The sequence below is a fragment of the Pogona vitticeps genome, chromosome 7 (genome assembly GCF_051106095.1).
Source record: "Pogona vitticeps strain Pit_001003342236 chromosome 7, PviZW2.1, whole genome shotgun sequence".
Lineage (NCBI taxonomy): Eukaryota > Metazoa > Chordata > Lepidosauria > Squamata > Agamidae > Pogona > Pogona vitticeps.
The window spans coordinates 17751940-17776742 of NC_135789.1; the positions used below are offsets into that span (position 1 = coordinate 17751940).

Sequence of the window (24803 nt, forward strand, 5' to 3'; positions counted from 1 at the left end):
GAAAGCAACCACCGGTGTGTTGTGTTGCCACCTTCTGTCCCTGTGCATTCGCCAGCACCCGCCCCCCCCACAAGAATCGGGACCAAGACCACCACAATCCCCCCCTGTAATCACTCGGCAAGGTGGGTGCCGGCTGGGGATCTTCTTAAGCCGACTCCTTGGTTTTCAGGTGAAAGCGATGAGACGAGACGGCTCTTCTTCTCCGGCTTAAGTTATCAGGAGGAGTATAGTGGTGCCTCGCTTAATGGGCACCCCGTTTAACAATGAAATCGCATAGCAACGAAGATTTTGCGATCGCCTTTGCGATTGCATTGCGATGTTTTAAATAGGGAAAAATCGCTTTGCGATGATCGATACCCTGTTTCGCTTACCGATCATCGCAAAGCGATGATTTTTTAACAGCTGATCGGCGGTTCCAAAATGGCCGGCAGGTAAAAAAAATTGCCTCCCACTGTTTTCTGGGACGGATTCCTTGCTTACCGGGCAGTGAAAATGGCTGCCGTATGGAGGATTTTCGCTTAAAGGTGAGTCTGAAGCCCATAGGAACGCATCGCTTTGCAGCGATTTTTGCTGCGCTGATTATCGTCCCTATGTGAGGCACCACTGTACCTTCTTTAACTGAATCAACAACCGCACTTTGTACGACAACACCATGGAGTTTTGAGGCACTCAGCCACCAGAGAGCCCCTCATCTCCTCGCCAGCTGGTTGGGACGGCACTCCTCCACTATCACTGGGGAGGATGTGGGTGTGGGTGTCAGTTCTTACAGCCCAAGGGGAGTCCCGAAAAAACAGACCACCAAGAGCAGATCTTTTGTACACTTAATAGGTCTTCATTACATAAACCTAGAATCACTGAAAAGCAGAGCCGGTAGGGATCTCAATAATCCTTGAATCGTTCATCTTCTCTGGGCAAACGTGCCAAGCTCCTTCGATCATTCCTCACAGGGACTGGTTTCCGGGCCTTTTATCATCTTGATCCTCATACCTTCTGGGCATGTTCAAACTTCTCGGTTTCCTAACTGTGGTGCCCAGCGATGGGCAGAGACCTCCAGGCCAGCTCCGACTCTGCTGTGCCATCATTTCCAACACAGGGTGACTCTTGAACAAGGTTTCCAAGGTAGTGTGAAATGTGCAAGGGGTGGCTTCCTATTGTCACACCGCCAAGTCGGCTTACATGACCAAGCAAGGATTCGAACTCAGATCTCCTGAGTCCTAGTCTGAGACTCAACTCTCTACACACCACGCCGGTAGTCAAAGTGGAATAGATTGACACCTGTGAGAGTTATGTGCTGTCAACCCCCAAAATGTCCAGTCCTCAACAGCCCTCCTCAGTTCTTGTAAAATCAAGCCTGTGGCTTCCTTTAGGGGGGGTCAGTCCATCTCATGTGTGGCCTTCCTCTTTTCCTGTTGCCTTCCGCCTTTCCAAACACGGTTGTCCTTTCCAGAAAATCCTGCCTTCTCGTGAGCTGCCCAAAGCAGGACAGCCTCAATTTCACCCTTTTTTTTGCCTCCAGAAAGAGTTCGGGACTAATTGGCTCTAGGACCCACTTGTTCATCCATCCAGGGTATCCAAAGTTCTTCTTTAGCACCATGTTTCAAATTAATCAATTTTGTTCCTGTCAGCTTTCTCGACTCTCCAGCTTTCACATCCGTACCTGGTGACTGGGAATACAAGAGTGTGGGTGATCTTGGGCTTGACATGGCCATACCCTTGATGACCTTTTCTAGTTCCTTCACAGCTGCCCTTCCGAGTCTCAGCCTTCTTCTGATTTCTTGGCTGCCATCTCCCTTTGCACTGTTGACTGAACCAAGGCAAGTATAAAATCCCTGATTATTTCAATTTCTTCATTCTCAACATTGGCGCCTAGTCCCTACTATTTCCCTTGATGAAGACACCGGAATTGATCCATTCAAGACGACGCCAAACCTGTGTCAGGAGAGGATCGTGGCAATGCTAGCCCTCTACCTTCAGAGGTCATCAGATTAGGGAAAGTGGCAGTAAATCCTGCAAACTGCAGATTTGCAGTAGAACCCCTACTGTAGCTGGGGAATGTTGTGGGATCCTCCTTCAAAGAAAGTCACTGGCACAAGGTTGGCCAATGAGATCAGTAAGGCAGGGGGTGAGCTAAATCCTCTTGTCTGGTCAGCTGAGCGCTGCTCTATCCACTAGTCCATGCAGCCTCTCCTCCCCTTTAAGAATTCCTTCTCTTCTGGTTGCGGGAGTCCGATTCTCCTTGCATTGTTACCTCTTCCCTTAAGTACACTCTCCCTCTCTCCCTTACATACACACACCCCTCCGGCCACAACAAGCCACGATTGATTTTTGGCCACGCACAGATCTTTCCCCAGTAATGACGGTGATAAACCGGGAGACACAGGATTTCTGACAGCGCGACAACTGACTCTTCCCCCAAAGTGCCTTTATTGACAAGACCCAGGACTCATTTGGCAACAAATGCTGCTCTCCACAGCACAGTCGGGCTGGCAAAATGGCCCAGAAGGCCTGGAGGGTTTTTTTCCAGGAAAAGAAGCACGGGCGGCTGCTACCTCTCAAGCAGGGAGGAGAATTCTTGATCCATTTCCTTTGTCCATGTGAAAATAAAGGAGAGAAATCCATGGAAGAAAAACCTGGCTTTTGAGATTTTTCGCTCTTGAATAGCCAGGTTTGAGTCTCAAGTTTTAACCGCCCACTGCAAAACGAGGCGGGGAGAAAAAATCACAGGCTGGATTCAGAGAATCAGAATAAAATTGAACTGGACAGAACTGCCGGAGAGGTCAAGGGGTTTGGTCTCTGGCTGAGGAACCAGAGGTTGGGAGTTCGAACCCCCCACTGGACCTCCATGACAGGGGCTGGACTGGATGATCCAAAGGGTCCCTTCCAGCTCTGCAGCTTGATGAGGATGGTCATGCTTTTGATCTAAACTTCGTATGTTCTGTGTGCTCAGAAAAGCCGATGCCCCACTGGGTCTCCTTGACAGAGGCTGGATCTGATGATCTTTAAGGTCCCTTCTAACTCTGCAGTTCCCCGCCTTCTTAAGTTAGCCTCTTCTCCAAAACGGCGGGCAACTTCCCATCTGCGGGAGCAGAGAATGTTAAAACCCGCCCGCTTCTTGAATGGACGGCAGGCAACCAGCAGTGGGAATTGGCAACCATGGCTACAGCACTGGCTGGCCCCAGCTTTCTCTTCCTATCACAGAGGGCTGTGCCAAAGCACTGCAGCTGAGGTGGGGGGGGAAGGATGCTGCTGACAGATCGTGGGTTCACTCGAGCCTAACGCGTGCAAACAGATTAATGTGTGTCTGACAGCCTCCATCAGGCATATTCTGTTGAGGAATAGACAAGGACTGGCTCCAAAATGGTTCTGAAGATCTGCCGCCACCAGGAAACGAGAGATGGCCCTCCCATTAGGCAAGCTGGCCTTCTGCCCAGCTGACTGAAGCAAGCGAGCTGTCAGAATGAACCCGGGACTTTACACAACGATTAGAAACAGGGATGAGAAAATATGTCCATTTTGACTTCTCTATTTCACAAAATGTTTTACAAACATTTGAGAAAATAATTCCTCTAAAATGGGTTTATTTCTTTGCACTTGGCAAATCGGAGAAATCCAGCGAATCCCAACTTGGACAGAACGACACTGAGGCTGCGAGTTATGTATCTGTGAAAGATGAGGAGCCTTCCAAGAAAAAAATGTGGCAACCTTGATTTAGCACCACAAAGCACCAGACAGAATCAAAAGCAGACTTTTAAGGGAACACTCAAAGATCCTCTGTGCCTCGATATCAGTTTGGGATACCCCCACCAATGATATTTTGCTTTATGTTATTCTCATTGAAATTGAAATCTTTTGAGACGGCTTGGTCTTGAATCGGCAATACAGAGCCATTAGCTTTGTAAAAGACCGGCTCCCAATGGAGACCAAAGCTTCAGGAATAGTTTAGTTTATCTGGATTAAAGCAGGTACCTGAACCTCTGGATTTTCTCAGTCTGGCAGCTGCAGAAACAGTCATGGCAAACACCTTCAGTTCAAAATTCATTCTGCATGACTGAAAAAGATACAGAAAATTTAGGGCACAATTAGATCTAATAAAATCTAATAAATAAATAAAATAAATAAATAAATAAATAAATAAATAAATAGATGGGGGAATCTGGAGTAATCACATTTTAAACACAGGTTCTCATTTAAATACAGTACTCTTAACTTTCTTGCAAGCTATTTTATCCTGAACTTGAGTGATCTTTCCGTTCACACAAACAACTTTTTATGTTTTTTAATTTAGTGGCATAGCACTAAAGCAGTAATACACCAACCTAGCATGGATACTGCCTTATATCTGACATAGTGCTGCATTACTTAGGAGCATGTTTTTTAAAAAAAAAAATTAGATGAGGAAAATAGAGGGCAGGGTTTCTCCACCATCATTTACACTGATACAACCTATTTATTTTTTATTTATTGAAAATATTTTTACCCCCGCCCTTGCTCTTTAAAAGGACCTAAGGCGGCTGCGTACGTCACAGGGTTGTCCCTGAAGAGAACACCGGCCACAGCTCTATTTGGGAGCAAATAAGGCAACCAGAGTGAGATAATCCGGAGCACTCTCAATGGCATCAAATAAAATAGCAGCCTTCAAACTAAAGCCAGAAAAAGAGCTGAACAGCTTGCAAAAGGGGCAGGATGATGGAATGCGGTCACTTAAAACACATCATTATCACAAAACGGCAGAGCTGGAAGGGACCATCTGGATCACAGAGTCCAGCCTGTGGGGGATTCGAGCTCCCAACTTCTGGTTCTGCGGTCAGAGGCCTAAACTCCTCAGCTATCCAGCATGTGGGCACCAGAAAATAAGGTAAACCAAGCCACACCAAAATGAAACTAGATAGTAAGCTATATGTTTGTCTGGCTTGTCCTCTTAATTAACTTCCTCTCTCTGTGCAAGATTTCAAGTCTTTCAGGCAGTGTTTGCATTACTGCAATCAAGACTCTGCTCACAACCCGAGTTTGATTCTGACAGACTCTGGTAGCCAGCTTGAGGTTGACTCAGTCTTCCATCCTTCCAGGATTAGGAAATAAATAAATAAATAAATAAATAAATAAATAAATAAATAAATAAATAAATAAATAAATAAATAAATAAATAAATAAATAAATATTTATTTATTTATTTATTTATTTATTTATTTATTTATTTATTTATACATGCCCCGCCTATCTGGTCATTGCGACCACTCTAGGCGGCTTACAACACAAAATACATTTAAAAATATAAGAAAGAATTATTACACAATTAGACAATTCTGCAAGATGGAGAGCATGCAAAATAAATCAAATAGATAGAGGAGGGGAGAGAATCAGGAATTGACTGGGGGGAAGGCCTGCCTAAACATCCACGTTTTTAATTGATTTTTGAGATCAATTGAGCCCCGAGCGTGCTGAAAGGGAGACAATGTGTAGCTTGCATAATTACATAGTAAAAAAACCCCTAGAAAGTGTTTTAAGTGATATGGGGTGGTATATAACAGCACACTTTATTCTGCATATTTTCAAAGTCATGTATTTCACCCTGTGGGCTAGAAACTTGATTTTTTTAATTAAAAAAAAGTGTTCAGAACGCAGTGAGAAACCACTTCTGAATATGTTCTATCTAGAAAACCCCAGAAAGGGTCACCATCATCAGACATGATTTCAGGGCACATCGTTATGATTAATTCAGAATATCGAAAATCCCATGCTGTGTATCTTTGTTATTACATATGTTTTCTCTACTCCCAACACCGAGAAGGGGGGGGAAAGGCCAGGAACTTTCTGCAGAGTGAAGAAGAAGAAGAAAATATTCTGCCACTACCCACTCGAGAATTATATAGCAGGATTAGTCATGGATGTGTTCACCCTCATTGCCAATCTGGCATTAATTGTGCCGTTAAGAAGGCTGCCATCACCTGAGACATGACTCATGCCTGCTTCGGTTTTGGAGCACCCAAGAGCTGAACAGCCTATATTTATGGGTGTCATTCATTCTCTCTCACACACATAACACACAGCCCCTGTTTCCTATTCTCTTGGATGGACCCCAGTAAGGAAGGAAAACAGAGAGGAAGAAAAGGAAAGAAGGGGAAAACCAGAGGATGTTGTCCAACAAAGTACATTAAGTTGCGTTTTCACAAGCAGAAGAGACAAAACAAGGTTTTGCAGTGAGCCACTTTAATAGTTAAAGCCCTTTTTTATTCAGTGTAAGGATATTTAAAAATCTTGAGTTTGATAATAGTCTTCACTTCTTTTTCATGCCCCTCTGGCACTGACCTCTAGGCTTTAACTAACAATGGTTGAAGACATTGGGTCAGTTCAGTGCAGAGACAAGACAGCGTACTGATATGATGACCATCTCTGAATATTTGAACAGCTGTCATGAAGAAGATGGAAGAAGCTGGTCAGGTTTAGACCTGAACGGTTAGGGTCAAATGACAAGAAATGCCAATGAAAACATTAGAACCTTCTGATGCTAAGAGCTGTTAGATGGTGGGAACAAGCCACGCCACAAGCTTGTGGGGTCCTTATCCCTGTAGTTTTTCCACAAAGATGATGGATGGCCATCTGTAATGGTAGCTGTAGCAACAAATTCCTGCCACGACCTAACGTTTTAGTTGGTTTGACTGGGAGGGATCCTTCTGGGCCGGGGTGACTATCAATCTATCCAGCAGTAAACTTGTTGTTGAGTCGTTAAGTCGTGCCCGACTCTTCGTGACCCCTTGGACCAGAGCACACCAGGCCCTCCTATCTTCCACTGCCTCCCGGAGTTGGGTCAAATTCATTCTGGTAGCTTTGATGACACTGTCCAGCCATCTTGACTTCTGTTGTTCCCTTCTCTTCCTGCCTTCACATGTTCCTAACATCAGGGTGTTTTCCAGGAAGTCTTCTCTTCTCATGAGATGGCCAAAGTACTGGAGCCTCAGCTTCAGGATCTGTCCTTCCAGTGAGCACTCAGGGTTGATTTCCTTTAGAATTGATAGGTTTGTTCTCCTTGCAATCCAGGGGACTCTCAAGAGCCTCCTCCAACACCACAATTCAAAAGCAGCAATTCTTCGGCGGTGTGACAAGGTCCTTCTCTGGCCGGGGGTGCACTGGTGGTAAAGGCAGGAAAAAGACACGGAGGCTAGTCGTCATCTTTCAAATCAACCTTTTTATTTGTAACAGAACTTAATTCAACAGAACTTAATTCAATAAACAATCATTTGTTAACAGCTTGTATTTCTTGGGTCTCACAACAGTAACTCTTTCTGGTTCCCCTAAAAGGGAGCTGGCCCGAAACGCTCCCGATCCGTCAAGGGCCGCAAGGGGGGTACTCCGTACCGCGCATACTGTCCCGCAGCACGGGTGCCTGGCCCAGTCTCCCTCCGGAGGCTTCTGTTGGTATGAAGGGCCAGGGCGAATCATCCTCCGTCCACCAGGGTGATTCCGGGGATACACCACGACCGTCCATTCTAGGGGGTCGTACCCTCGCCCCCTTCTTCCAGGCACTAACGGATCCGGCAACAAACCCCCTCCCAGCTGTAAATTGGGGAAGTCTTTTACAATACCCGGCGCTTCTTCAGTATAGAGCATGGGCTCAGTTTGGACCCCTCTATCTATAAACCTTCCCAGTTCTCCATCCGTTGTCAATCTCAAAATGCGCGCACTTTCACTCTCCTTTATGTCCTCCCACAGAATGAGGTCTAACTCTGCCCCTTCTTCGTCAGCTAGACACACCTCCGTAGGCTTTCCTGTCATTCCTTCCGCTTGGTCTATTTCAATTAATATACCCTCCACACAACTACTTCCTTTTACGATGTTTTCTTTCACAGAGGACGGCGCACTTTTCTCCACGCCTTCACAGGCGGTCAGCCTTCTTGATGGCCCAAGCTCTCACTTCCGTATATCACTATTGGAAAAACCACAGCTTTGACTATACGGACCTTTGTCGGCAAAGTGATGTCTCTGCTTTTTAAGATGCTGTCAAGGTTTGTCATTGCTTTCCTCCCAAGAAGCAGGCGTCTTTTCATTTCATGGCTGCTGTCTCCATCTGCAGTGATCATGGAGCCCAAGAAAGTAAACTCTGTCACTTCCTCCATATCTTCCCTTTCTATTTGCCAGGAGGTGATGGGACCTGTGGCCATGATCTTAGCTTTTTTGATGTTGAGCTTCAGACCATTTTTGGTGCTCTCCTCTTTCAACCTCATTACAAGGTTCTTTAATTCCTCCTCACTTTCTGCCATCAGAGTGGTATCATCTGCCTATCTGAAGTTGATATTTCTTCCGGCAATCTTAATTCCGGCTTGGGATTCATCCAATCCAGCCTTTCGCATGAAGCAGTAACCTTCCCTGCCCCTAAATTCAAGGAGAGCCCCACCCCTCTGGTCTCCTTCCCTCTCCTTTGTCTGTTGGAAGCAGGGAGTGTCCCGAGTCCTCTTGCTGCAAGCAGTCACGTTTATCACTTCACTGTTTGATTTGTTCAGAACTGTAAGTAAATGAGTTTTTATTCTTTCTCCAACTAATGCCTCTTGAGACTCTACAGGCCAGCTCATGAGAAGAAAAGGGGTGGATTAATCTGGGGAAACCTGAAGCTATTCTGCTTGCTCCCTGTGCTTCTGCTGCGCAGCTAGAGGGATTTAACCGAAATTCAAACACCCTGCAACAGTTTGGGCTGCCTTCAAGCTGTACAATTCAAGGGTTTGGGGTACTGGATTTCCAAAAATAGTACTTTTCCAACATAAGGGAAATTCAGATCCTCCTCCTCGCTGCTTGATTCTTTGCAAAGCACCCAAGGCAACGTAAGCTCCAACTACTGAGGTAACCACCTGCCCTTACTGGCTGCATCTGAGATTGCCTGACGCCTGCCTGCCTTCTCCGCCAGCTGTTCTCACTCACTGGCTCGCTCACATTTTGCACAACCCGGTGTACGCACTAGCAAGTGCTTCCTGTATGTCAGGCGTGCCCTGTTCCATCTCCCCAGACTGCACCACGCACATACACGTGTGTGCAACACAGAAACACTCACACACACACACACACACACACACAAAGGAGGCCCAGCAGATTTTCCTGCTAAGAAAACCAGAAGGGCTTTAGGAGTTAGCTATGCACCTTTGTAGGAGGAAGAAGAAAAAACAGGAGTTTCTCTATGGAAAGCCCCTTTAGATCATTCCAAAAGCATCATTAGACGTGTAGAAAGAAAAAGAAGACGACGAAGAGGATGTGAATATATCAAAAGGCAGGCCCGTGAAGTTTGATGCCTTGCACATCAGAGGAAAGAAGGACGATGAGCACTTGTGAGTACATGGGTAGCTGATGCAACCATGCAAAGCTGGGCTTCTCGGCTTTGAGAGCTTGCATGAGAAACAGGGGACCTGCTTTAGCGAATGTATTTGGAGGGAAAAAGGCTTTTTTGGGGGGGTTAAATGAAATTATCCCATGTAAGGCTTGTTATGGTCCACAAATGTGTTTTCCATGCCCCAGGGCTGTCTTGTGTGTACACATTAGAGCGAGCACGTTATTAGAAGAGGAAATTCTTAAGAGCTGAAAACATCTGAGTGTCACCAGAGGCACTTCTCTGATCCGCACTTCTGAGTGAGTCCGTGAATAGAATGATAGGTTACAGAGAGCTCAACGGTTTAGTTAACTGGTTGTGGAGCCAGAGGTTGGGACTTCAAATCCCCCAGTGGACCTCCCTGACGGGGGCTGGACTCAATGATCCGTAGGGTCCCTTCCAGCTCTTCAGTTCTAAGATGATGACGGTCATGATGGTGATGAAGACATTTGAATGTCACAACAGGAGCATTGCTGATCTCCCGCCGGGTGCAAATCAGTTTGTTTTGTGACACGTTGGTGGAAGGTGAGCAACAGATTTCATTTCCAAGTACCATTGCTCCCTTGCAAAGTTCTGCCTGAATCACATCTCTCCAACACTAATGGACTGCTGCTTAAAACACAGAGGACTAGAAACATGGGAGAAAGCAGCTGCTTTCCAATCCTGCTTGTGAGGTTCTCGAAGGCACCTGGCTTGCTAGGGGGAGAAAATCAGGACTCTGTCTGTTTCTTAAGGGGGCCTATTTTGCACTTGCTCCTCAACATGAGAACAGTTTTCTTTTCCATCCCCCGTTTTACTGACTCCTAACGAGAAACAAATACCGGCCATCTTGGAAGTGGAGGTTGCTTCGCTGTTATAGCTGGCAGGGGAACGCTCATAAATTCCCAGAGAAAGAGTCGTTTTTTAATTTAGTCAACTGAGTGAGAGGCTAAGAGCGGACTCCCTGGCCCTCGTCTCTCGTAACCACTGAGATATGTCTGTTTTTCCAGTCTGTAAAAAGGCTGGCAGGCGGCGAAAAGGGAGCAGGTCCTTAGAAAGAGAGAAAAATAAGAACAAATATTCTTTCTTTGAATAATGATCCATAGGGTCCCTCCCAGCTCTGCAGTTGTAAGATCTAATGTGGCTTATGTGCTTAGGGGTAGCCAGCCCCCTAACTTTACTGCCCTCAATGAGATTGATGTGCCGTAAATCAGCATAATGCACCACTACAGAATAAACTTATAAAATTAATATTCACCAATCGTAAAAAAAAGAAAAAAGAAAGGCACAGTAGCATAAATTAAAGGGCCCAGATCTCAAGAGGTGGCCGAAATCTAGAACCAGATCTTGCAATATTAAAACATTTCCATGTTCTTTCTTTTCTTTCATTGCCATTGTTTAAATCCTAGGGTTCCTTTGGTCTGAGATGTGGGGTTTCTTAAATTTGGCCATTTCCCCCAATACCGAGCCGAATCAAAATATTTCCCGTTCACAATGGTCAGCTCCACTAGTCCTGACACAGGAAGGAGAAGGATGACATTCACTTGCCATGTGTGAGTAAAAGAGAAGAATCTGTTATGAACAGAGAGTGTGTAGAAAGAGGCAACCAAAATACAGCACCCTTCCCCCCCCAATGGCCCAAGTAGAAGTCTTTCCATAAACCATGACCTTTTCAAGCGCCTTGCCTTCTCTATTTTCCTATCGGCTGGGATTCTCCGTCACAAAGGCTGCTTTTGGAGTATCCCAGCCCTGCCGCTTGCGTTTGGTGTCTATTTTCTGCTCCGCTAGACATTGAAAGGAAAAAGGGGGGGGGGGAGAAAGAGTCCCTCCAGACTCCAGAGAAATGTGGCTGGCTCCAAGCCATGCGTTTGGGCTGGGCGCAAACTGAGCTGGGATCCGTCCGCCACCTTTGCATTAGGACAGCCGAAAATAAGCCAATAGTAAAAGATAAACCAAAAATAAAACATAAAAATTGCCGTGGTTCCTTTGTGCCATCATCTCCCAAATATGGCCACGCTATGAACGAGCAATCTTCAAACGGTCCTGTCCTCCACTGCCCTACCGAGCTCTTGCAAATTCAAAAGCCTGTGGCTTCCTTTAGGGCGTTGATCCATCCTATATTTGGCCTTCCTCTCTTCCTGCTGCCTTCCACCTTTCCCAGCAGGATGGTCTTTTCCAGAGAATCCTGCCTTCTCAGGATGGGCCCAAAGGAGGGCAGCCTCAGCATCATCATTTTTGCCTCCAGAGAGAGTGTACAGGCTTGATTTTATTTAGGACCCCCTGGTCCTTCTTTCTGGCCGCCCTGGATATTCTGCAAAGCATTCCTCCAGCACCACATTTCAAACAAATTAATTTTTCCCCGTCCACTTTCTTCACTGTCCAATTTTCATACCCATTCACAGTATTAAACAAACAAACAAATTGTTGCCTCCTACGTCGGTGCCACCACACAGAAGACCCTGCCCCTTTGTGGATGATGTTTGGGCCTCCCTCGGGGTGGCTCCACAGAGCAGCCTAGCCTAGGAAGATCGGGTGGGTTGGGCAGATGACTTTAAAGAGAGAGAGAGAGCACCTAGAATGAGCTGTCTCCTCAGAAACTTAATTGGAAATGATCTTCCTGCTGGTCCTTCGCATGGCTGAGAAAGAGAACTCTACACTGTTGTGTATTACAACCCCCATCATGCTGCCTGGGGAGGATGCAGCGTAGCTCATCCAGAAGGCACTGGGGCTGAGAAAGAGAGGGCTCCATGACCCACTCAAGGAACCGAGAATCAGGTTGGCCTTTCAGCACCAGGGACAGATCTGAGCCCATCCCTTGGGGCCACCAGGTCGAGGCAGGGGGGTGGAGTCTCTCCTAAGCTCCACCTCTTTCAAGAAGCCCTTAAAGTGCTGGTTGTGTGCTCCATATCACATTATCCAGAATCTCTCCATCACATCCTCCCTCCTGCGTTGCCCACACTGGAAAGAAGTCACTGGGAAGATGTTTGGTAGAAGCTGAAGAATGATTCTTGAAGAATGTTGATTCTGAAGGATGCCATCTTTAGAGGGAGGCGCATTCCACTTTTTAGGTTCTTGGCTTCAAAAGGGTCCTTAGCTAAAGTCCAAAATTAGGCTTTCGGATCAAGATCTGGGCCCAGAATCTGCAACTGGTGTTTCTAGTCCTCAGCTGGGCTTCTTCTCCTCTGCATCCGAGGCTGTTCTCCAGCTCGGACACTGCCACAGCGGACCAGCCACGACCAGCCTCGCCCCGCAAAGCCAAGACCCCTCTCTTCCTCATGACCAGGAATGGCCAAACACACAGAGAAGCAAAGACCAATTTGTGCTGAGGCACCAACACAGGAAGGGAGCAAAGTTCAGACATATGCTCACGCCACCGCTGGAGAAGTAAATGGTGATCAGGATGGTGACTGCAGTATAATTTGAGTCTGGCATTTCTCTCTCTTTCCCCGGCCATCAAGGGCACTGGCTGCACTTAATTGAGATCCCTCCAAAGTTCAGTGCCTTTCATTATAACAAACCTCCGGAGCTGAAGGCTTCTAACTAATGATCAGAGCAAAGACCAAAAGGGCATTTATTTATTGGCGCTCCCCGGTAGAAATGACCAGGGGGAGGGCCTTGAGAAGGGTTGTGTGTTTGGGTGCACGAGGGATAGGGTAGATTGTGGTTTGGCCCATGGCTTTTAAGCAAAGCAGCCCAACTTGGATTTCACAGACTAACATATAGCTTGGAAACCAGTTGCTTTCTGATTCTGCACACCATAATTTTTTTGACTTGGCACTCAGATATTCATCATCACTATCATCATAATCATAGAACCGCAGAGCTAGAAGGGACCCTGCATAGATTATACAGCCCAGCCCCTACCAAGGTCGAGTGGGGAATCGAACTCCCAACCTCTGGCTGCACAGCCAGAGACCTCAAACCTTGAGCTATCCAGCAGTTCTCAGAATACTGTTTCCCTGAAAATAAGACCTAACCTGAAAATAAGCCCTAGTGTGATTTTACAGGATGTTAGTCATAGAAGCCCTACCCCAAAAATTAGCCCCAGTTAAGTGAAACCCTGCCCTCCACCCTTGTGCAGTAACCAGAAGATGACATGACAGCATTTGAATAAATGTAGGTGGCTGTACATGAAAAAAAATCCCCTGAAAATAAGTCCTAATGTACTTTTTTGGAGCAAAAATTCATATAAAACCCTGTCTTAATTTCAGGGAAACAGGGTAATAACCTAAATGTGGCTCACCTGGAGAGTGGCCTCAACAGCAATTTAGCTAGGCCTAGCTCCTCCTAGCTCCTTGTTCAGAAAGAAATCTCCCAGCTAGCATTGGGGTAGGAACAGGAAGCTTGGGTGGATGTGTGTGTGTGTGTTTAGTCGTTTAGTCATGTCCGACTCTTCATGACCCCATGGACCAGAGCACGCCAGGCCCTCCTGTTTTCTACTGCCTCTCGGAGTTGTGTCAGGTTCATGTTGGTTGCTTCGCAGGCACTGTCCAGCCATCTCATCCTTGGCCATCCCCTTCTCCTCTTGCCGTCACACCTTCCTAACATCAAGGTTTTTCCCAAGGACTCTTTTGTTCTCATGAGATGGCCAAAGTACTGGAGCCTCAGCTTCAGGATCTGTCCTTCCAGTGAGCACTCAGGGTTGATTTCCTTTATAACTGACAGGTTTGTTCTCCTTGCAGTCCAGGGGATTCTCAAGAGCCTCCTCCAGCACCACAATTCCAAAGCATCAATTCTTCGGCGGTCTGCTTTCTTTATGGTCCAGCTCTCACTTCCATACATCACAACAGGAAAAACCATAGCTTTGACTATTCGGACTTTTGTTGGCAAGGTGATGTCTCTGCTTTTCAAGATGCTGTCAAGGTTTGTAATCGTTTTCCTCCCAAGAAGAAGGTGTCTTTTAATTTCGTGGCTGCTGTTTCCATCTGCAGTGATCATGGAGCCCAGGAAGATAAAATTTGACACTGCCTCCATATCTTCCCCTTCTATTTCCCAGGAGGTGATGGGACCAGTGACCATGATCTTAGTTTTTTTGATGCTGAGCTTCAGACGGTTTTTTGCACTCTCCTCTTTCACTCTCATTACAAGGTTCTTTAATTCCTCCTCACTTTCTGCCATCAGAGTGGTATCATCTGCATATCGGAGGTTGTTGATATTTCTTCCGGCAATCTTAATTCCGGCTTGGGTTTCTTCCAGTCCAGCCTTCCGCATGATGTATTCTGCATATAAGTTAAATAAGCTGGGGGTGAATATACAGCCTTGCCGTACTCCTTTCTCAATTTTGAACCAATCAGTTGTTCCATCACCAGTTCTATCTGTTGCTTCCTGTCCCACATATAGGTTTCTCAGGAGACAGATAAAGTGGTCAGGCACTCCCATTTCTTTAAGAACTTGCCATAGTTGGCTGTGGTCCACACAGTCAAAGGCTTTCGCATAGTCAATGAAGCAGAAGTAGATATTTTTCTGGAACTCTCTGGCTTTCTCTATAATCCAGCGCAAGTTAGCAATTTGGTCTCGAGTTCCTCTGCCTCTTCGGAATCCAGCTTGTACTTCTGGCAGTTCTCGGTCCACATATTGCTGAAGCCTACCTTGCAGGATTTTGAGCATAACCTTGCTAGTGTGGGAAATGAGTGCAATTGTACGGTAGTTGGAGCATTCTTTGGCACTGCCTTTCTTTGGGATTGGGATGTAGACTGATCTTTTCCAATCCTCTGGCCACTGTTGAGGTTTCCAAACTTGCTGGCATATTGAATGTAGCGCCTTAACAGCATCACCTTTCAAGATTTTAAATAGTTCAACTGGAATGCCATCACCTCCACTGGCCTTGTTGTTAGCCAGGCTTTCTAAGGCCCACTTGACTTCGCTCTCCAGGATGTCAGGCTCAAGGTCAGCAACTACATTGTCTGGGTTGTACGGGATATCCAAATCTTTCTGATATAATTCCTCTGTGTATTCTTGCCACCTCTTCTTGATGTCTTTTGCTTCTGTTAGGTCCCTCCCATTTTTGTCTTTTATCATGTTCATCTTTGCGCAAAATGTTCCTTTAATATCTCCAATTTTCTTGAACAGATCTCTGGGCTTTCCTTTTCTGTTATCTTCCTCTATTTCTTTGCATTGTTCATTTAAGAAGGCCCTCTTGTCTCTCCTTGCTATTCTTTGGAAGTCTGCATTCAATTTTCTGTAACTTTCCCTATCTCCCTTGCATTTTGCTTCCCTTCTCCTCTCTGCTATTTCTAAGGCCTTGTTGGACAGCCACTTTGCTTTCTTGCATTTCCTTTTCTTTGGGATGGTTTTCGTTGCTGCCTCCTGGACAATGTTACGAGCCTCTATCCAAAGTTCTTCCGGCACTCTGTCCACCAAATCGAGTTCCTTAAATCTGTTCTTCACTTCCACTGTGTATTCATAAGGGATTTGGTTTAGATTATACCTGAGTGGCCCAGTGGTTTTTCCTACTCTCTTCAGTCTAAGCTTGAATTTTGCTATGAGAAGCTGATGATCAGAACCGCAGTCAGCTCCAGGTCTTGTTTTTGCTGACTGTATTGAGCTTCTCCATCTTTGGCTGCAGAGAATATAATCAATCTGATTTCGATATTGCCTATCTGGTGATTTCCATGTATAGAGTCGCCTCTTGTGTTGTTGGAAAAGAGTGTTTGTGATGACCAGCTTATTCTCTTGACAAAACTCTATTAGCCTTTGTCCTGCTTCGTTCTGAACTTCAAGGCCAAACTTCCCTGTTGTTCCTTTTATCTCTTTAGCATTCCAGTCCCCTAAAATGAGAAGAACATCTTTCTTTGGTGTCAGTTCTAGAAGGTGTTGTAAATCTTCATAGAATTGTTCAAATTCAGTCTCCTCAGCAATGCTGGTTGGTGCATAAACTTGGATTATTGTGATGTTGAATGGTCTGCCTTGGATTCGTATTGACATCATTCTATCATTTTTGAGATTGTATCCCATTACAGCTTTTCCTACTCTTTTGTTGACTATGAGGGCTACTCCATTCCTTCTACGGGATTCTTGCCCACAGTAGTAGATATGATAATCATCTGAGCTGAATTCGCCCATTCCTGTCCATTTTAGTTCACTGATGCCCAGGATGTCGATGTTTATTCTTGCCATCTCCTGTTTGACCACCTCCAGCTTCCCAAGGTTCATAATTCTTACATTCCAGGTTCCTATGCAGTATTTTTCTTTACAGCATTGGACTTTCCTTTCACTTCCAGGCACGTCTACAGCTGAGCGTCCTTTCGGCTTTGGCCCAACCACTTCATTAGCTCTTCATTAGCTTGGGTGGAGCTCGGCCTCAAAGCCTTTGGGTTAGGCCTTGTTCTCCCAGGTGAGCCACACTTAGGTGTCTTTAAGGTGCCTGTAAATCAGGCACAACTCCCAGAATGGGGAATTCTGGGAATTATAATCCGATATCCAGCAATTCCATCCTGATCTCTCACTCTGAAAACACACAGAAAAACCCTGGTTTCGGTTACTTCCGACAAATCAGAAACGTGAAGAACACTACAGAGGGAGGGGGCCCGGCAATGCTGCATGTTAAAAATCAAGGTTATTCTTCCCATATCTATGTAAATGCTTGTGAGGCTCAGGGGAGGGCAGTCCATTCCAGACCATATGTGTGTTGTGTCATTGCCTGCTTGAGTTCTTCCTTCTGGAACTCCAATACCCCTCCCCCCCGTCAATCAAGAGACTCTGATTGCTTGGGAGCAATTACCCACCTGGTACCCATCTTTCCTCATCTGCCCAGCCCCTCAGTGTCATTTCCCCCCAATTTCACCGGGAAGGCAGGAGGGCTCATAAAACAGGGCCATGCATCTCCAAACGAAAGATGAGGGGGAGGGGGAGACAAAAATCAATCTCTTCTCTATTAATTTGGACCCCCTTAAGATTTATCAGCGTCTTTTGCTTTAGCAGATCAAAGAAACTGGCAGCGTCTCAAATAACCTTTTTAATTTCAGAGATGGGCTGGAAGCTGGAACAGTCTCTCTCTCCCTCTCTCATACATTCCCTCTCCCTGGCCCCGACAATGAACAGAAATGGGTGGTTCTTTGGCAAAAAAGGGTGTGTCCCCCCCCCCCCGGTTATTGGGAGGCCGGGTGGCTACATGCTCTGCGTTTATAGACACAAAGGACTTCTTGTTGAGCAACAACAGAATCCAGCAGGAGAGGTAAGGATGGGACTTCCTGGCCTCCTGGACTACAAAGCACATAATCCCCCCATTCTGGGAGTCCTCCCCGACTTATACTCACCTTACAGAACCTCATCATCAGAAAAGACTCTCCCTCAGTCCCACCACCTCTCTTGTGGTGGCGACACAAGAGAGGGCCTTCTTGGTGGCTGCTCCTTTGGACTCTGGAACTCCCTGCCACTAGAAGCCAGTCTGGCCGGCTTTGCTCTCCTGCTGGCAGGCCAAGAAGATCTTTCTCTCCAGGCAGGCTTTCCCTTTAATGGCCACCTGCCCCAGAGAGTTTTTTTCAAATGGATGGATGTGCCTTTACTGCATTGAAGCCGCCTAGAGTGGTCGTAATTAACTAGATAGGTGGGATATAAATACAATAAATAAAATAAATATTAAGAATCGGTTTTTGGTGTCGCTTTTTGTTTACCGTTTTAATCTAATGTTTGTTTAATTCTTTTTCTATATTTCTGTTTTAGCTTTAAACATTGGGTTTTAATGAAGTAAGCTGCCTCGGGTCCCTTTTAAGGAGAAAGATGGGATAAACATATTTTAAATGAATAAATAATAAACATGGTTCACCTGGTGGGGAGGGGAAGGCTTCAACAACCAGAAGGCTTCGAAGCCAAGCTTCAGACATTGATCTCTCTCAACCTGGAGAGGAATGAGGATAAACCTACTTTAGGCTGGGCTGTAGAACTCCCTGCCACTAAATAGACTGATATTTGGAGGGAGACAAGAGTTGCGCTTGAATCTCCCACTCATCCCCAGTTAGATCCAGTTTCCTCAGCAGCGCCCTGTTCGATGCGAGGGGATGAGCAACTTTTTGATGGTGGCTAATGAAGCTGCTTCAGATGCAGCCAGAGCTTTGATATTTGTGGTTCCAGTCATGGGGAATGGCTGTGATAACATTAATGATTTGCATAGTAATTGTTTCTTCTTCTAACGATCTGCAAGTGGGGCAAGGGAGGTGGGAAGGAAAGAAGCAGCACGCAGCAAACGTGCCGGGTGAAGGCAGAGTGGGGCCTTAAGAAACGGCTGTTTAGATCCAAGTTTGGGAGAGTTATCTTTAAAAAGCAGTTAGTGACCCATGTCATCCGAAGCCCCCTCCAAGTTACCCCGTTCCTTACAGAGCAGCAGCCACTCCTGGACTTTGCATCAAAAGCTGGCACGGCAGGTGAGGGAGGAATGGGATTTTCCCTGGACTACAAACCCCACTGTTCTCCAATCTGGGAGATCAACTGGACAGACAAGCACTTCAGACACACCCAACTGTGGCTCACCTGGGAGACACAGCCCGAACTGGAAGGTTTTGAGACCAAGCTAGGACAAGCTCCCTAAGGGAGGCCCGGGGCAAGAGAAGAAAAGGGGCCAAGGCCGAGCTCACCCTCTGAGTTACACAACCATGCACACGCGTGAGCTTCTCACCACTGCATGCCACTGCCTTCTGGAACAAGGACATGAAAGAGGTCTTTTGATCCAATCCCTAAGAAGCTGCCTCTTTCGGGGCCTATATCCTCACCGAGGGCAAGGAGATTTGTTGAGAGAATCATCCAGAGTTATTTTCTCCATTATTTCTCTCCCCTGCTCAGCGCGTTATGGCAGCTTGCCTGCCTGCTGAACAAGCGCCATCCTCTCCTCCGCCGAGATTCCCTAAGGAAGGAATACGGGCAAGCCACCCCACATCAGGTAGAGAACCTCCATCTGTTCTGGTTGCCTCCTTGAGCTCCGCAGGCCAATAAATAATTCCACTGAAAGGCCCAAACGCTCCTTTTGGACTTGATTCTATTTTCTCTCCAGTGGGGGAGAATGTGTAACCTTGGTGTAGATAGGAGTTTTTATAGGCTTTCATGTTCTCCACTCAGCAGCTTTCATGGCCAGAGAGATGGGGAATTAGACAAAACCTCTTGTTTCTCAGTTGAGGATCAGATTCCCTCCCCCCCTCCCCCCCAAAAAAATACTGCTGTATTTGCTCACCTCTGCTCCCTCATTTCTTCCATTTTCTCACGTGGCCAAAATTGCAAATTCTTCATCATGGGGATTTAAAAAAAAAGATCTATGGTTTATAACTATCTGTATCTAGATCAATGTTAAGAAGGGAAAACAGCCAAAGCATTAGGATTTTATTCCAGATGTCCCGATTCCAACCGGATTTTTGCACAGCGCTTCGGAGATGTTGATCTGGGGCAACTGGGTATAATGGTTACAGCACTAGGTGGTTTCCCTTTCCCTTATTTTTGGACTGCAGCACATGGCCTTTAGTAAACCACCAATATCTTTGGATAGAACTGGCTGGATAGTTCAATGGTTCAGGTCTCTGGCTAGAGAGCCAGAGTTTGGGAGTTCAGTTCCCCCACTGCTGGGAGTCTGAGGAGTGCAGCCAGGGAAACCCACTTCTGAGGATTCTCTGTCTGGAAACCCCTGGAAAGAATTTGTTCAAGTCAGAATTGACTCAACATTACGTCATCATTGTTACAACCCCAGACCTACTGGAGTATGCCACACTCTATAATTATGCTGCCACCAACCATTCCCTATAAGGAGTCACACAGACCAGGAATGGATTTTTAACAAACAAAAGAACAAGGTTTATTGAAAAGACAAACAGGGTAAATAAAATGATCAGGTAAATAAGATACTGTAACGTGGCTTAGTCTCAATCATACATACAACAGTTTGGTTCACACAGAACACTTTAAAGCAAAGCACAGACCCTGAACCTATCAGTTCTGGCTACCCAGATAGAAACCTGAACCTATCAGGTAGGTACTAACTGACACACAGTTGTACCCAGTCTGACACACAGACTCCAACTCCCCACTCTCCACACAAGCTCCAAATATATATACAGTACAGCACCTCCCCCCTGATGTCCCGCCTTCCACTCCCCATAGGATGGAACTTTCCCTCCAAACCCATGACAGACAGGTACCATCAGTGCTGTATGTAACACCTCCCCTCTTTATAAGTTGTTTTGCAGGGGAAAAGCTAAAGTGCTTTTCTCCAAAAAACAACCAGGATCAAAACACACAAAAACAGTTATACAATAACACAATACCATACTTACTCATACTTACACTCTAGGTTAAACATATCATTTAGGCATTTAAACATTCATATTTACAATACATTGAGTTACCTTTATTAATACAAACCAGGCATGTTTAATAAACAAGTACATTTAACTTTTGGTCACCAACATATACATAGTCCATGTTTCTTTCGCCGTCTTCACTCGTCGGGTCTTCTTGACAAGGCGTCAGCAACACAGTTCATTGACCCTCTGACCACCTTCACTTCAAAGTCAAAATCTTGCAGGTTTAAAGCCCACCTCATAAGTTTACTATTGTGGGTTTTCATTGTCTTTAACCACTGCAGTGGTGAGTGGTCAGTGCACAGAACAAAATGTCTTCCCCAGATGTAAGGTTTGGCCTTCTGGATCGCATATACTATGGCCAGGCACTCCTTTTCCACGGTTGCCAAATGTCTCTCACCTTTCTGGAGTTTCCTACTCAGGTAGGACACTGGATGCTGGTCACCATTCTCATCCTCCTGGCAAAGAACTGCTCCTACCCCGCTGTTAGACGCATCGGTGTAGATGATGAACTCCCGGTCGAAGTCAGGAGCACGCAGCACTGGATAATGGATGAGCGCCTCCTTCAACCTCCGGAACGCCTCCTCACAGTCGCTGGTCCACGGGATGCGGTCATCAGTCTTCTTCCGCGTCAGATCGGTCAGCGGAGTCGCTATCTCGCTAAACCTCGGGATGAACTTTCTGTAGTAGCCCACCAACCCAAGAAATGATTTGACTTTTTTCTTGATGTTGGGTCTGGGCCAATCACGAACGGCTTCTATCTTGGCCTCTAGGGGTTTGATCACTCCTCCCCCTACTATGTGACCCAAGTATTTTATTTCTGGGCTACCCAGCTGACACTTGCTTGCCTTTACTGTTAGCCCTGCTGCACTTAACCTCTGGAGCACTATCTCCAGGTGTTTCAGGTGATCTTCCCAGGTATTGCTGAAGATCCCTATATCGTCAATATAGGCCACAGTAAAGTCACTGAGCCCTGCTAAAGTCTGGTCCATCAGCCTTTGGAATGTGGCTGGCGCATTTCTGAGACCAAAACTCAGGACTCTAAACTCATAGAGACCAAAAGGGCTGCAAAATGCGGTCTTTTCTTGATCCCTGGGATCAATCCTTAATTGCCAGTATCCCTTTACTAGGTCCAATGATGAAATGAACCGACAACCCCCTATGGTTTCTATCAGGTTGTCTAGCCTGGGCATTGGGTAGGCATCAGGAGTGGTTACGCGGTTTAATTTCCTGTAATCTACACAAAACCTAATGCTCCCATCAGGCTTGTCCACCAGGACTATCGGAGAGGACCAAGGACTAGAAGAGGGGACGATTATGTTCTCCCTAAGCATCTCGTCCAGCTCCTTCCGCACCTTGTCCCTATAGGGTCCCGTCACTCGGTATGGGGATACTGCTTCTGGGGTTGCATCCCCTGTGTGGATCCGATGCATCACTCCCTTCACTATCCCCGGCTTATTTGAAAACACCTTTTGATATTTGGTGAGCAGCACTTTTAGTTCTTGCTGCTGGTCTTGGGTGAGTGCAGGACTGATCTTTACCTCATCTGGGTTGTATTTTACTTCCCCTCTACCCTCCCAGAAGGGTAATTCAGCTTCCTCAGTCTCAGCTGCTTTTATTGCAAATAAAACCCTCTGTTCCCCTCTGTAGTAGGGTTTCAGGGCATTCACATGTACCACCCTTCGTGTTTGGTGTTCCTCCTGCTCTATAAGGTAGTTCAGGGCCGACATCTTGGAAATGACCCTATATGGTCCTGCCCATTTGAGCTGCAGTTTGTTCTCTTTGCAGGGCCTAAGCCACAGCACTTCCTCCCCTGGGTTAAAGTGCCTCTCCCTGGCTTTCTGGTCATACCAAGTTTTCTGTCTGACCTTCTGAGCTTGCAGGTTCTCGGCTACTAGCTCTAGGTTTCTCTTTAGGTCATTCATTAAAGAGTCTATATATGTCACAACGTCTTGTGGGTCATCCTGGGTGATCTGCTCCCAATTCTGCTTGATTAAATCAAGTGGACCTTTCACCCTTCTCCCAAACAAAAGTTCAAACGGACTGAACCCGGTACTGGCTTGTGGCACTGATCGATAAGCAAACAAAAGGGATTGCAGCTTCTGGTCCCAATTGTTTGGATTCTCCGCCAAGTAAGCCCTAATCATGCGCATCAGAGTCCCATTGAACTTCTCCGTTAACCCATTACTTTCGGGGTGATAGGCAGTGGTTTCCTTGTGTTTAATTCCACAGATTTGCCATAACCGTTTCATGAGCTTCGATGTAAACGATGCGCCCAAATCTGTGATTATTTCTGAGGCAAATCCCATCCTGGACATATACCCCACCAAGGCATCTGCCACTGTGTTAGTTTCAATGTTAGTCAAGGGAATGGCTTCGGGGTACCTCGTGGCATGGTCCACAATAGTGAGAATGAACCGGTTCCCCCTCTTTGTGGCCTTGGGCAAAGGTCCCACAATATCCACTCCTATACATTTGAACGGGGTGTCAATCACAGGCAAAGGGCACAACTTTGCTTTGGTCCTGTCACGGTTATTCCCCTGCCTCTGACACACATCACATTGTTTACAGAACTCCTTGATCTGCTTCCCTATTTCAGGCCAGTAAAAATTTTGTGTGATTCTCTGCTGTGTTTTGTTCACCCCTAAGTGCGCAGCAAACATGTCAGAGTGCCCCCTTTGTAAGATCATGGGGCGATACTTTTCAGGTACCACTAGCTGACTTCTGATCCCATCTCCCCCTTTTGAGATATTCCTCAGGGTCTCTCTATATAAAATTCCCTTTTCCACACGAAATCTCGCTGTGGTTTCAGGTGTTAGTTGGGTGTCTGTCACCTGTTCAAAACACTTTTGGAGAGTGGCGTCTGCCTTTTGCTCTTGGCCAAATTTGCTGTCTGTGGTTAAGGTTTCCACCACAGCTTCGGAACTACCCTCATCTGCTTCCGTCTCGGGCTCTTCAGTACCCCCCTGAACTGTCCCCGTGGTGGCTTGTGAGCGTGTAATCACTAGCACCCGTTTCACATGTTCAGCCAGGTCATTTCCCACGAGCACGGCTGCTGGCAGAGTCGATGAAATCGCTAGCCGCCAAACTCCCCTCCAGCCTTGAAAGCTCACAGGTACCTCAGCTACTGGCAGTGAGATCACCTGTCCCTCAATCCCTGCCACCTTCAGGCTCTCATTTGGGATTATATACTTCATAGGAATAATGTCTGGATGGCACAGGGTCACCTGGGAACAAGTATCCCTTAGCCCCCTATACTGATGGTCAAGTATTCCTACGTCCACCCCTGCGGTCTCAAACAACTGCGAATCTGTTCTCACTAGTAAGCAGCGCTTGACCTCCACAAGAGGACCATTTTCCCCAGCCTGATCAGCAGATGTAACTGTTCCAGATTGAGTAGCCATGGTAACAGGCTCCCTCAGTGGCAAGGAGCTTTGCTCTGTCTGGACACAGAACACAGCTTTTGGCTTGGTTCCACTCAAATCATGAGGCACATTTCCCTTTAGCTGCTTTAATTTCTCACACTCTGAGATTAGATGGCCCTTTCCTTGACAGAAATAACATTTTCTGCTGTACTTGGAGTCTTTCTCCTCTGGTTTTGGTTTTCCCTCCAACATCTGAGGTCTTTGTGGTTTCATGTCTGAGGGCTTCCCTTCAACATGGGCCCCTCCCCCTTGCTGGTTTTTTCCTGGTCCCTGAGAGTACTTGCTGTAGGTTTCTTTGGGTTTACCTACAGATTTCCCCTCAGCACCTAAGGGCTTTCTTATTTGGTAAATAAAATCTGCGATCTCTGCCGCCTCTGTCACAGATTTCGGTTTCCTCTCCCTCACCTGGAACTTCAGTTCCCCATGCAGGACTGAATAAAACTGTTCCAGCGCTATCAGGTCTTTGAGCTGCTGGAAGGTCTCTGTTCCCTCCTGAGACAGCCATTTCTCTAGCAACCTCACCAGTTGGGCCCCCACTTGGGTAAAAGTCTGCTCTGGTTTCTTTGTGAGTGACCTGAATCTTTGCCTCAGCTGTTCCGCATTTATCCCATGTCTGGCAAACACCAGTTTTTTAAACTCAGCGAAGTCTTTCATCAGTTCCACTGGCATCTCTGCATAGACTTCTGCCAGGCTGCCACTGATTAAAGATCGCATAATGGTCATCTTCTCAGTTTCCCTTACTGAGAAGTCCACAAACGCTCTTTCCACGAGGGAAAA

The 24803-nt window shown here is 46.4% G+C and overlaps 1 protein-coding gene across 4 annotated transcripts in view; it reads right to left on the reverse strand.

Moving 5' to 3' along the window:
• The window catches only part of LOC110079329 (uncharacterized), an 86552-nt gene that overhangs the window by 18348 nt on the left and 43401 nt on the right, over positions 1 to 24803 (reverse strand). For all 4 annotated transcript variants that reach the window (XM_078378872.1, XM_078378871.1, XM_078378870.1 and 1 more), the window contains one exon: positions 3967 to 4048. The gene's annotated coding sequence lies outside the window, so the exon portion shown is untranslated. The remainder of the gene's footprint in view (positions 1 to 3966; positions 4049 to 24803) is intronic.